This window comes from Lithobates pipiens, unplaced genomic scaffold (genome assembly GCF_037356315.1).
Source record: "Lithobates pipiens isolate NorthernLeopardFrog02 unplaced genomic scaffold, aLitPip1_a1.2 Scaffold_22, whole genome shotgun sequence".
Taxonomy (NCBI): Eukaryota; Metazoa; Chordata; class Amphibia; order Anura; family Ranidae; genus Lithobates; species Lithobates pipiens.
The window spans coordinates 327,027,110-327,041,702 of record NW_027507784.1 but is presented as its reverse complement, the minus strand read 5'-3'; the positions used below and the strand labels follow the sequence as shown (position 1 = coordinate 327,041,702).

Below are 14,593 nucleotides of genomic sequence, written 5' to 3'. Positions count from 1 at the left end.
GCGGACTTCCGACTGACTTTCTGAACGAACAGACTTGGCCACACCCACAATCACACCAAAGTCCGACGGATTCGAACTTGATGACATACGACTGGACTAGAATACGGAAGTTCATAGTCAGTAGCTGCCCTAGCGTTGGTTTTTTGTCCATCGGACTAGCATACAGACGAATGGATTTTTTGACTGGACTCGAGTCCATCGGAAAGATTTGAAACATCTTCTAAATCTAAAGTCTGTCTGATTTTTAGACAGCATTGTCTGACACTGTGTCTGACACTCCCGGGGCCCTCTAGCTGATTCGGTGGTACAACAATGGTGGTAAGAGCCACATTCTGTGTCATACAATAGTTCCCCTTTATATCTCTTACAATTTTTTCTAGATGATTATTGTTTTTTCCGTTAATTTACTATAATTGTGTTCTTCACAGATGTATATATTTCCTGAAGAAGCTCAGTTAGAGCGAAACTAGTAGAAATACGTCACCACCTGTACCAGTCTGTATATTGTTAAATGTTTTTATCATTTGAATAAACTTTATGTGTATTTTACTTCAGCTTAAATAATTGGTTATTAATACTTCTATACTTTCATTTGTACCGTAATAGTCCTCTAGCTCACTTCTGTTTTCGATAAGCCTGATATGGGAACCATGCTTTTCGATATGTATTTCATATGATTAGTGATGTTGGATTGCTATTATTTTGGACACAACTGTATATATGTGATTCTGCAGAGAGTAGCCACCCTGTAGCAGTAGTAGTCACCAACTGGTTAATATTCATGTGAAAAACAGTGCAGCGCTTGATATGTATAAATGTAACATGTGACTGAATACAATAAAGCAATGGATCAGGAAAAAAACTTCAAAACTAGTGTTTCCAAAAAATTGAACATCAATGGTAAAAAATATAGATGTGCATACTGTGCAATGAGCAAAGAAAATAATAAATTGAAATTGGTTATTCAACCAAAAAACTTTTCTTTCTTTTTAAAAAAAGGCAAATAGTTGTTTAAACTACAGCTTATTGCTATAAGACACAATATGATTAAGTGAAAAAATAAACAACAAAAATAGAAAACAAATCAAAACAAGTCCCATGCCTTGGATGAGTGAAGTGATTTACAAGGCCCCATATACGTGAAGATAAAAGTTCCTTAAGTGAAACGTAAGTGAATGAAAACGTTAAAGTTGATCCCAGGTGTCACTGGTATAGGTGCTTGACCACGTAAATTCTTTCACTGTACAACTTAAGTAAGTAGTAAAGGCTTACCAGAGCAACCATTAGTGTGCGCAGATACGAACTCCCAAACGATTAGGATCGGACAAGATCGTTCCTCCGACACTCCTCGTGTGAATGGATGATTCGAATCACCTTTAGGGGCGGGAAGGTGAAAACTGACCCACACCTTCGGATGTTCCTTGAACGTCGTCCGTTCCGGTCAATTCGAAAATTTCAAGTTGGCGTGTCACCGAATGGATGAAAAAAGGAAAAAACGCCCAATCGTGTGATAAAGTCTAAAACATGTGAACTTTATTTTTCAACCAGATAGACGTTGGAAGCAACAAATGACTCGATCGAGTCGCATAAAATTGAACGAAGAAAAATGCTAGCAAAAGTATAAAAATAAATAAAATCGAGCAGATAAAATAGCACGAGGTGTAGACGTATCTACCCGACGATCGTTTCGTCACAAATTGACGTCATCAGGGGTACGCCCACACCCTCGTGCTGAAGCTTCAAATAGCCTATGGGTGAGGTAGGGAGCCCTGCCATAGGTGCAGACCAAAACGTCCGTACGTAATCAGTTTAACCCACAAATGATCAATCCCTTCGGATTGGTTACCACATAATAGAAAGACAAAAACGGTCAACGACCAGTTTGTTAGAATAAAATTGGAGTTCCATCATAACATAATGATGAAAAAAATAATAACTAAAAAGAATACAGACATTAAATCCTGTGGCAAATCCCCCCTTTTTATTTAACAAATAGCCACATGCGTTGATGATAGCTATCTGACTGCATGTATATCCCAAAAATGGGTGGCTTGGTTCAAAAAAAAACTAAATACATACGTGTAGGTAAATGACCGTGATATTATGATGGGGGCCTATACAGCATTGACTACCCACCATCACCCATAGTCAGGTCACAAAAACTTCATGGGTGAAACATATATAGCGGGTTTAGAAGAAACATTACATTAATTCTATTCTTCATAAAAAATATATAACAAAAAAATGTATGAGTTACATAGCAAAAATTGCTATAGACAATGGTGATAAAATTAATCATCACGGTATATAAAACCCAAACTAAATGTAAAATCAGTACAGTAAAAGGGGAAAAAAGGAATGTTAAATCAACCGTTGTTGATAAAACAATTGATGTCCCATTCGATGTTAAGTCCCCCAGGGACGTGTGTCCCTAATTTATGGATCCAATTTGTTTCTGCCCTGGAGATAGTGCGCTTGGCATTACTGCCGCGCCAGTGAGGGGTGTATTTTTCTAAAGCCAAAAAGGTGGTACCTCTTGGATCTCGATTGTGTTTTAGATCGTAGTGTTTACTAACATTATGTTTGTCAAATCCTTTGCAAATGTTAGTAATATGCTCCCCCAGACGCACATGTAGCATGCGTACTGTGCGTCCCACATACTCCAAACCACATGGACATCTAAGTAAGTACACAACGCACTTGGTGGTGCAAGTAATAAATGTTCGTATGGGGTAAGTGAGTCCATTGCTAACCGAGGTGAACTCAGTGAATCTCCTACCCCATAGAGCATTTAGCTTACAAGCTCTACATTTCCCACAGGGGAAAAAGCCCTTCAAATCCCCAAAAAAAGTGGGTCTAGTCGGGGGGTCAGGGACATTTGGAGCAATCATGTTTCGCAAGCTGGTTGCACCCCTGAAAATCACATTTGGTCTATCGGGAAGCTCGGGGCCCAAGATTCGATCATTTTTAATAACCGACCAGTGTTTCTGTAAGATTCTTTTCACAGCCCAATGTTGACTCGAAAAAGTCGTAATTAAGGAAACCCCATAGTTTTCCATGTTGTCAGTCCTGGGTGGTCTCTCAGCTAGCAATGTTTGACGATCCCTACTATTGACCTCCATTATGGTGGAATCAAGAGATTCATTGTTGTAACCCTTAGCTAAGAATCTCTCTTTTAGGATTAATGCCTCCTTGAGAAAATCTTCATTGAAAGTGCAATTGCGTTTCAAGCGAAGAAACTGGCCCTTAGGGACCGCTGAGAGCCATGACTTATGATGGCAGGAATCAAGTGGAATATAGCTATTCCTGTCAGTTTTCTTGAAAAACGTTGTGGTGATTATGTTATTATCCCTGATGGAAATATTCAAATCCAAAAATTGGATATTAGTGGGGCTTAAAACATGGCTAAGAACTATCCCACGATTATTATTGTTTAAATGGGACAGAAAGAGTTCTGCTGATGAACCGTCACCATCCCAGATAAACAAGATGTCATCGATAAACCTTTTCCAGGTCACCAGTTCAGGGGGTTTGTCACTAAAGACTATATCCTCCTCCCACTTTGCCATGAAGAGGTTGGCCATGCTAGGAGCAAATTTAGCTCCCATGGCCACCCCCTTCACTTGCAAGAAATGGGTCCCATTATGCCAAAAGTGGTTGTGCGTCATGACGAACAGAAGTAATTCCAGAATATAGTTACGTTGGGTCACCGAGATACTACCATCCTGGGCCAGAAAGTGATGGACTGCTTCATAGCCCAATTGATGGGAAATAGCGGTGTACAGTGAAGCTACATCCGCGGTGATCAGGAGATAGGTGGGTTTCCATTCAATCAATTGCAGAATGTTAATAACATGCTTAGTGTCTCTCAAAAAGGAGACATCGATGACATCTTGTTTATCTGGGATGGTGACGGTTCATCAGCAGAACTCTTTCTGTCCCATTTAAAGAATAATAATCGTGGGATAGTTCTTAGCCATGTTTTAAGCCCCACTAATATCCAATTTTTGGATTTGAATATTTCCATCAGGGATAATAACATAATCACCACAACGTTTTTCAAGAAAACTGACAGGAATAGCTATATTCCACTTGATTCCTGCCATCATAAGTCATGGCTCTCAGCGGTCCCTAAGGGCCAGTTTCTTCGCTTGAAACGCAATTGCACTTTCAATGAAGATTTTCTCAAGGAGGCATTAATCCTAAAAGAGAGATTCTTAGCTAAGGGTTACAACAATGAATCTCTTGATTCCACCATAATGGAGGTCAATAGTAGGGATCGTCAAACATTGCTAGCTGAGAGACCACCCAGGACTGACAACATGGAAAACTATGGGGTTTCCTTAATTACGACTTTTTCGAGTCAACATTGGGCTGTGAAAAGAATCTTACAGAAACACTGGTCGGTTATTAAAAATGATCGAATCTTGGGCCCCGAGCTTCCCGATAGACCAAATGTGATTTTCAGGGGTGCAACCAGCTTGCGAAACATGATTGCTCCAAATGTCCCTGACCCCCCGACTAGACCCACTTTTTTGGGGGATTTGAAGGGCTTTTTCCCCTGTGGGAAATGTAGAGCTTGTAAGCTAAATGCTCTACGGGGTAGGAGATTCACTGAGTTCACCTCGGTTAGCAATGGACTCACTTACCCCATACGAACATTTATTACTTGCACCACCAAGTGCATTGTGTACTTACTTAGATGTCCATGTGGTTTGGAGTATGTGGGACGCACAGTACGCATGCTACATGTGCGTCTGGGGGAGCATATTACTAACATTTGCAAAGGATTTGACAAACATAATGTTAGTAAACACTACGATCTAAAACACAATCGAGATCCAAGAGGTACCACCTTTTTGGCTTTAGAAAAATACACCCCTCACTGGCGCGGCAGTAATGCCAAGCGCACTATCTCCAGGGCAGAAACAAATTGGATCCATAAATTAGGGACACACGTCCCTGGGGGACTTAACATCGAATGGGACATCAATTGTTTTATCAACAACGGTTGATTTAACATTCCTTTTTTCCCCTTTTACTGTACTGATTTTACATTTAGTTTGGGTTTTATATACCGTGATGATTAATTTTATCACCATTGTCTATAGCAATTTTTGCTATGTAACTCATACATTTTTTTGTTATATATTTTTTATGAAGAATAGAATTAATGTAATGTTTCTTCTAAACCCGCTATATATGTTTCACCCATGAAGTTTTTGTGACCTGACTATGGGTGATGGTGGGTAGTCAATGCTGTATAGGCCCCCATCATAATATCACGGTCATTTACCTACACGTATGTATTTAGGTTTTTTTTGAACCAAGCCACCCATTTTTGGGATATACATGCAGTCAGATAGCTATCATCAACGCATGTGGCTATTTGTTAAATAAAAAGGGGGGATTTGCCACAGGATTTAATGTCTGTATTCTTTTTAGTTATTATTTTTTTCATCATTATGTTATGATGGAACTCCAATTTTATTCTAACAAACTGGTCGTTGACCGTTTTTGTCTTTCTATTATGTGGTAACCAATCCGAAGGGATTGGTCATTTGTGGGTTAAACTGATTACGTACGGACGTTTTGGTCTGCACCTATGGCAGGGCTCCCTACCTCACCCATAGGCTATTTAAAGCTTCAGCACGAGGGTGTGGGCGTACCCCTGATGACGTCAATTTGTGACGAAACAATCGTCGGGTAGATACGTCTACACCTCGTGCTATTTTATCTGCTCGATTTTATTTATTTTTATACTTTTGCTAGCATTTTTCTTCGTTCAATTTTATGCGACTCGATCGAGTCATTTGTTGCTTCCAACGTCTATCTGGTTGAAAAATAAAGTTCACATGTTTTAGACTTTATCACACGATTGGGCGTTTTTTCCTTTTTTCATCCATTCGGTGACACGCCAACTTGAAATTTTCGAATTGACCGGAACGGACGACGTTCAAGGAACATCCGAAGGTGTGGGTCAGTTTTCACCTTCCCGCCCCTAAAGGTGATTCGAATCATCCATTCACACGAGGAGTGTCGGAGGAACAATCTTGTCCGATCCTAATCGTTTGGGAGTTCGTATCTGCGCACACTAATGGTTGCTCTGGTAAGCCTTTACTACTTACTTAAGTTGTACAGTGAAAGAATTTACGTGGTCAAGCACCTATACCAGTGACACCTGGGATCAACTTTAACGTTTTCATTCACTTACGTTTCACTTAAGGAACTTTTATCTTCACGTATATGGGGCCTTGTAAATCACTTCACTCATCCAAGGCATGGGACTTGTTTTGATTTGTTTTCTATTTTTGTTGTTTCTTTTTTCACTTAATCATATTGTGTCTTATAGCAATAAGCTGTAGTTTAAACAACTATTTGCCTTTTTTAAAAAAGAAAGAAAAGTTTTTGGTTCAATAACCAATTTCAATTTATTATTTTCTTTGCTCATTGCACAGTATGCACATCTATATTTTTTACCATTGATGTTCAATTTTTTGGAAACACTAGTTTTGAAGTTTTTTTCCTGATCCATTGCTTTATTGTATTCAGTCACATGTTACATTTATACATATCAAGCGCTGCACTGTTTTTCACATTTTTGTTATTTAGACCTAGTATCTGTTTTTTTGTGCTTAGCTGCTATTTTTCTTAAATTGATTTCTTTCATATCAACCAATTTTTTACCAAGCGCAAGTTTTACTTTTTGTTTTGGTTAATATTCATGTTTTTCATGTATCCACGCACACTGTATTCCTCGTTTGAATTTAATTTTCCCTTCAATGAGTAAATAAGACAAAATGTTTTAGCATATCTCCCAACTTTTTGAGATGGAAATGAGGGACACCTATCAGCAAAAGTATGAAGGCATAGGGCACGCCCCTGCCACGCCCCCTCAAAGAAGAATTAATCACTTGCTCACTGGGCACTTAAACCCCCCTCCTATCCAGGCCAATTTTCAGCTTTCAGCGCTGATGCACTTTGAATGACAATTGTGCGGTCATACAACACTGTACCCAAATTAATTTTTTATCATTTTTTTTCCACAAATAGAGCTTTCTTTTGGTGGTATTTGATCACCTCTGCGGTTTTTATTTTTTGTTAGAATTTTTTATTTTATTTTGTTATAAAATTTTAAAACAGGTAATTTTTGTCCATCATTGATGTAGCTGATGAGGTGGCAGTGATGGGCACTGATGGGTGGCAGTGATGGGCACTGATCGTTTACACTGATAGGCAGCACTTCTAGGTGGCACTGATTGGCACCACTGGTGGGCATTGATAGGTGGCACGTGTGGGCACTGTCAGGGGGCATAGATGAGGCATAACTGCCTCTTCCACTTTGGGACCGATGTCCCTTTCAGATGAGCCGGTGATCGTCTTTTTTTTTCTCCGCTGTCAGCGTGAGGAGAAAAAAAAAAAATAGATCACTGAGCTTTTGTTTTGATCATGTGATCAGCTGTCATTGGCTGACAGCTGATAACATGGTAAGGGGTTGGGACTGGTCCCTTACTCGGATCTGCGATCACCCAAGTCTCAGTGACTCAGTGATTACAGCGCGCAGGGAGCGTGCCCAGGGGAGGCTGTCATATGACATTCGGCTATAGCGCGGATGTCAAGAAGTTAAACCACTACTATTCCTTTAGATTGGCTTTTGAAATTTACAAATGCAGCAATTTAGAAATTGGATGAAAGGTTTAGCACTGGGAAACACTTTTTGATAGATAAAAAGTGCATTTTATATACAACTCTATAGATCAGACCAAAATGAGAGACACATAAGGGGGAAAGAGGGACAGAGGGACTTTGTTCCAAATCAGGGACAGTCCGTCGAAATCAGAGACAGTTGGGAGCTATTGTTTTAGGGCCAGTTCACACCATAGGAATGCGTTCCAGATGCTTTTCTGCATGCGTGTTTTTGACACGTTCCAGTGCGTTTTGTTTTTCTTTACCCCTCTTTTTTTCTTAACCTTAAATAAGGACATGTGTGTTCCAGTGCGTTTTTGATGGTTTTTTTTACAGCGTTCCAGTGCAGGAAAAATGCAGCATGTTCCACTTATTTTGCTGGAACTGGAACGCACTGGTGTGAACTATGCCATTGGAAATCATATACCGTATATACTCGAGTATAGGCCGACCCGAATATAAGCCGAGGCCCCCAATTTACCCCCAAAAAACTGGAAAAAATTATTGACTCGTGTATAAGCCGAGGGTGAGACATGCCTGTCCATCCCTGTGTGTCCGTCCATCCCTGTGGGTCCATCCATCCCTGTGTGTGTGTCCATGCATCCGTGTGTGTGTGTGTGTGTGTCCATGCATCCGTGTGTGTGTGTGTGTGTGTGTGTGTGTCCATGCATCCGTGTGTGTGTGTGTGTGTGTGTGTGTGTGTGTGTGTGTGTGTGTGTGTGTGTGTGTGTGTGTGTGTGTGTCCGTGCAGCCTACCTGTGTCCAGCCTGCCTGTGTCCGTCCAGCCTGTGTCCGTCCAGCCTGCGTCCCGTCCAGCCTGCGTCCCGTCCAGCCTGCGTCCCGTCCAGCCTGCGTCCCGTCCCGGCCCGGCCCGTCCCGTCCCGGCCCGGCCCGTCCCGTCCCGAGCCGAGCCTCCGTCCTTCAGCTCTTCGTCGGCGGCCATTCTAGGATTCAAAAGCCGCGCCTCCGTCGGTGATAGGCGGAACACTCAATTTCCCACTGACTGCTGTTCCGCCTATCGGATGTCCGTGATAGGCGGAACACTCAATTTCCCAGCAGCCTGTGTTCCGCCTATCACGGGCATAGTCTCATCCTCGTCCGTAGTACGAGGATGAGACGATGTCCGTGATAGGCGGAACACAGGCTGCTGGGAAATTCAGTGTTCCGCCTATCACAGGCGAAGGCGGAGGCGGAGGCGCGGCGTTTGAATGTTAGAATGGCCGCTGTCTGTCTGCTCGATACGCTGATCGAGCAGGCAGACAGCGATGACTCGAGTATAAGCCGAGGGGGGCACTTTCAGCCTCAAAAAAGAGGCTGAAAATCTCGGCTTATACTCGAGTATATACGGTAACCTACTTTCCACGTGATTTTGATGCAGAAGTTTTTGATGCACTGGACTGCATGTGGTGTGAACTGGCCCTTATAATAATTAATAAATAACAATAAATTTTGTAAACATGAGTCACTGTGAAAATTGCAACTTAACAGTGTAAGAAGCATTCACATACACATAATGAAAAGATAAACATTCTGTATAAATATCTAATAAATAAATGCGATTGGCCAGTCCTAACACTCGCTGGCTAATCTCCTGTACCAAGCAATGTCTATTTACGTGTGATGGATAAATAGCAGGTCAATATTTGCCAAGGCTCAGAGCAGACCGCAAGCAGCACGACTCCTCTCAGTATATGAAGAATGTTACATTGTACTACTTACCGGAGAGGAAGGGCGCTCACATAGGATCTTGAAATATTGCAAAGCAAACTTATTAGGCCCCATTTACATCTGGAGATTTGGAAACGCGGGCAAAATCGCTGCAATCCCAAATCGCCAGATGTGATCAGGGGCCTTAGGGTCAGATGCCCAGGCTGATATAGTAAAGATGCTCGTTTAAAGCGGTTGTATGCCCACATAAAAAAAAAAAAACCCTGTAAGGCAAAGGCATAATGAGCTAGAATGCACCGCATACTAGCTCATTATGAAATACTTACCTTAGAACGAAGCCTTGGCATTGCCTCCCGGTCACCGCTGAGGGAGCTGATATGTTTCCTCTGCGTTTCGTCTGGGTTCGCGGCTTCGGTGCTTCAAGTGACCGGAGTTGTGATGTCATCACTCCCGCGCATGCGTCCAGGAGTACTCTTTCTGGCAAGGAGCTCTGATTTTCCCGGCAGCATCCGCCGGACCATCAGAGTGCATGCGCCACTGACGTCAGCGGCTGCATGCAAGGTGAATATCTCCTAAACCTTACAGGTTTAAGAGATATTCATTTTACCTACAGGTAAGCCTTGTTATAGGCTTACCTGTAGGTAAAAATGTGAAAGCGGAGTATACAACTGCTTTAACAGAAAGCAATAATGTGAGTGTATGTCCAATGTGAATACAGGGTTTACAAACCTGGCAACAGGGTGAAAAATTCCAACTCATTTAACGTTTTACGCTCTGACGTTATTTGTTGTGAAGGTTCATATCAGGACTGTTAGGGCTCATTTAGGTGTGCTTTAAACTTTAGGGCTCATTCACATCTGAGACTGGGGGGGGCAATAAAGCTTTTAGCTGCAGAGGGAGTGGCCTGGGGTGTACACATGTAGGCACACGGTTGTGGCATACAAGGATTTAAGGGGTTAAAGCAGACGGCCCTCCTCACCACCTGCATTTCTGAAACCTCGCAAATGCCTGTCAATGCTCTGCATCAGTTATGTCCATTGCAGCAGACAGTGTTGTTTACAATGTTGTGTTCGCATTTCTTCGTGCCAAAATAAGCCCTAACAAACAGGAATACGTTTAGTAAATGAACAATAATATTAATAAAACTGGAATACGCAGGAATTTCTTTTATATAATATAAATTGAAGCAACTGGCGCAATTCACACAGTTTAACGCAAGGAGAACGCGGTTTATTTTAGTCATGTAACTAACTTTTAAACCTCATTGGACTCGGTTAAAAATGTCGCTTTTAAAAAAAATAAATACCTTTCTGATGGTAAATTAGCATTGTGAATTGAGCCTCATAAACAACAACAAGCCGCTGTGACACCATTAGCACATAAGAATGATAAATATGATGGAATACGTCACCGGCACAGGCTGGAGTGATCTCAGACGAGGCGTATATCCTCCAGACGTCGATTAGGTCCCGTTGTCACCTGTTGCATCCCCACAGCCTGTGACTGTTAATCCTCCACCTGCCAGCCTGGCTGTAATGGAAGTCTATGGGTTGCCGGGGGCAACCGTGAACAGGCTTCCCTGAGCAGTACTAGGCCGAGCAGGCCTCCTCCTCCTTCTGCCTCCCTCTCTCCATGGCTGTGTGTTTACAAAGTCAGCCAAGGAGTTTCTATGGTGACACCAGCAGTGGCTCGGGGGCCTCCCCTCCTCTTAGAATATTTAGTGCATGACCGGCGCTAATTGCTGACAAGGAAGTTCACTCTCAGAGCTTGTGTCACCCTATTGTGTGAATGGATCATGTTAGATGTCGTTAAAGTTGTCAGCTCAGTGATGCAAACACTAGTAGTTTGTATATTAAACAGCGCTTGTGATCATTAGGGGCCCATTCGCACCAGAAACCATGCGTTTTTGCGTTTTGATATGTAATTGACACACGTTGACGTGCATTTGTGATACATTTTTTCCTAAACATTCCCGCACCACACCTGCTGTGGACAAGCTGGGTGCTCACAAAAACAAGGAAAGGGAAGGCGCAAACCCTTAGTGCATTATCTGATTACAAAATTGAATTTATTGATATAAAAAGCAACCAATAAAATGTATAATTACAAAGGAGTAATAAGTATACAGCAAGTACATAGGATGACATGAGGTAAAAAAATCCAAGTGTTTCTGTGGCATCACATATGCACGACAACACATTTCAGGGGCGCTGTGCTCTGAGGAAGGGGGTGCGTCCCCGAAAACGCGCTAGTGTGCATATGTGAGGCCACAGAAACACTTGGATTTTCTGCCTCATGCCATTCTCCTATGTACTTGCTGTATACGTATGCACCTTTGTAAGTCTGCATTTTATTAGTTGCTTTTTATATCAATAAATTCTGTTTTTTACTCAGGTAATGCGCTAGGGGTTTGCGCCTTCCCCTTCTTTGTTTTTGTAGTTCCACACGGGATATCCCCATCCGAGGAGGGCTGCATCTACCAGACATTGGACCGTGTATGTGATGTGATATTGGTTGGCGTTCCCTCTGGCGAAGGCCTCTGAGCGCTGGGAGTATTTGGCTGTCTCTTCAAGCTGGGTGCTCAGCCTGTGGCCCTCCATCAGTTGCAGAACTACAAGTCTCATCATGCCTCTGTCTTTGGGGCTTATGCTTATAACTGTCAGCCTTGCAAAGCATCACGGAACTTTTAGTTCCGCAAAACCTGGAGGGCCACGGGTTGAACACCCATCTGTTTGTATTGCATGGGTGGTTGTTAAAGGCATCGGTCCATCCAGTTCAACCTGTGAGGGTGTATGAGTATGTATGCGTTTGCTTTGAGGTCACCTACGCCTTCCTTGGGCTTTTATGTTCACTACACTGCATTGCATTTACTGGTATTTCAATGCATTTGTGTTGTGAAAAAATGAAGTTTGCTGTACTTTATTTTCATTGCATTGCACAGCAATGGTGTGAACTACAGTGAGCGAAAATTTATTTGATCCCCTGCTGATTTTGTATGTTAGCCCACTGACAAAAAATGATCAGTCTATAATTTTAACTGTAGGTTTATTTTACCAGTGAGAGACAGAATAACCACATAAAAAAAAAAAAAACGCTTTAACTGCCAATTGTGTGATCGTGCGACGCAGTAATTAAATAAAATTGAAGTCCTTTTTTTCCCACAAATAGAGCTTTCTTTTGATGGTATTTGATCACCTCTGCGATTTTTATTTTTTGTGCTATAAACAAAAAAAGACTGACAATTTTGAAAAAAAAAAAAAAATGTTTTACTTTCTGCTATAAAACACATACAATAACATTTCTTTAAAAATCTAATTTCTTCATCAATTTAGGCCAATATGTATGCTGCTACATGTTTTTGGTAAAAGAAATCCCAATAAGCGGTTGGTTTGCACAAAAGTTATATCGCCTATAAACTATGGGATATTTTTATGGACTTTTTATTTAATTTTTTATTGTTTTTACTAGTAATGATGGCGATCAGCGATTTTTAGTAGGACTAGGACATTGCGGCAGATAAATCTGCCACTAAATGACACCAATACAGTTATTAGTGCTAAAAAAATGCAGTCACTGTATAAATGACACTGGCAGGGAAGGGGTTAACATAGAGGGGCTAACAAAGGGTTAGGTGTGGTCCTAGGGAGTGCTTTCTAACTGTGGGGGGGGGGGGGGGGGGATGGGGGGGATGTGCTGTGACTGGTGGAAAACAGTGCTTAGCAGAAACACAAGATCTCCATTTTCCTCCTTCACAGAACGGCGGTCTGTCTTGTGTACATAGGCAGACCGCCGTTCTGCCTTTCCTCTGAATGATCACAGCAGCTGGACCCGCTGATTGGCTCCCGCTGTGTCCAATCACAGCGGGAGCAGATCGCTGGTGGCGAGCGTGTGCCCCTGACCTCATGCACGAAATCACGTACAGGTACGTGATTTCGTGCAGCCAAGCCGCACTATATATGCGCTGGGCGGTCCAGAAGTGGTTAAAGGGAGTGCTCCTAATCTCAGCTTGATACCTGTATTAAAGAAACCTATCCACAGAAGCAATCAGATTCCAATCTCTCCACCATGGCCAAGACCAAAGAGCTGTCCAAGGATGTCAGGGACAATATTGTAGGCCTTCACAAGGCTGGAATGTGCTACAAGACCATCACCAAGCAGCTTGGTGAGAGGGTGACAATAGTTAGTGCAATTACTCACAAATGGAAGAAACACAAAATAACTGTCAATCTCCCTCGTTCTGGGGCTCCATGCAAGATCTTGTTTCATGGAGTTTCAATGATCATGAGAACGGTAAGAAATAAACCCAGAGCTACAGTTGAGAATCTTGTCAATGATCTCAAGGCAGCTGGGACCATAGTCACCAAGAAAACAATTGGTAACACACTACTCCATGAAGGACTGAAATCCTGCAGCGCTCGCAAGGTCCCCCTGCTCAGGAAGGCACATGTACAGGCCCTTCTGAAGTTTGCTCATGAACATCTGAATGATTCAGAGGAGAACCGGGTGAAAGTTAGATGAAATGAATATTCCCGCGCTGCCTAAACTGTAATAAATAGATATGGTGCTTGGCTGCAGCAGGCACCGATTGGGTCAAAGACTACCCAGCAGAAAATATAATTTAAAAAAAATCAATATATACTGCTATGCTCCAAGTAATAAAAAAACGAAGTGCTCAGTGATTCAAGTGCTAAGTGTACAACATAATGGACTCCAAAAAAAAATTATTCAAATTCATACACTAAAAACACAGTAAATGCACAATCTAAAGTGCTAAATAATAAAAAGATAGATGATGAACTTCCCATGTGCAATAGGTGCAAATAGTCCAATATAGTACAGCGTTCGAAACAACGCCAACCTAAATAGGATAAGGTGCAAGTAACACAAAGGGGGTTATTTACGAAAGGCAAATCCACTTTGCACTGCAAGTGCACTTGAAAGTAAAGTCTCTTTAGATCCGAGGGGGACATGCAAGGAAAATAAAAAACAGCATTTTACTTTGCACATGATTGGATGATAAAAATCAGCAGAGCTTTTACTCATTTCAGATCTACCCCTTAGATTTAGAGCGACTGCACTTTCAAGTGCACTTGCAGTGCAAAGTGGATTTGCCTTTTCGTAAATAACCCCCAAAGTCCAAAGAACACATATATTAAGTGATTCTTTTTCTTCAGTGCGGTTACACCTAAGGGTGCAGTGGCTCCTAACCTTACCGCTGTAAGGCAACAGCATAAAGATA

The 14,593-nt window shown here is 41.9% G+C and overlaps 1 protein-coding gene across 2 annotated transcripts in view; it reads right to left on the bottom strand.

Moving 5' to 3' along the window:
* Positions 1-11,021, bottom strand: part of CDKL4 (cyclin dependent kinase like 4) — a 42,294-nt gene extending 31,273 nt beyond the window's left edge. Inside the window, exon 1 of one of the 2 annotated variants that reach the window (XM_077449597.1) lies at positions 10,661-11,021. The gene's annotated coding sequence lies outside the window, so the exon portion shown is untranslated. The remainder of the gene's footprint in view (positions 1-10,660) is intronic. The other variant, XM_077449596.1, reaches the window with a different exon arrangement.
* Positions 11,022-14,593: the final 3,572 nt, after the last annotated feature.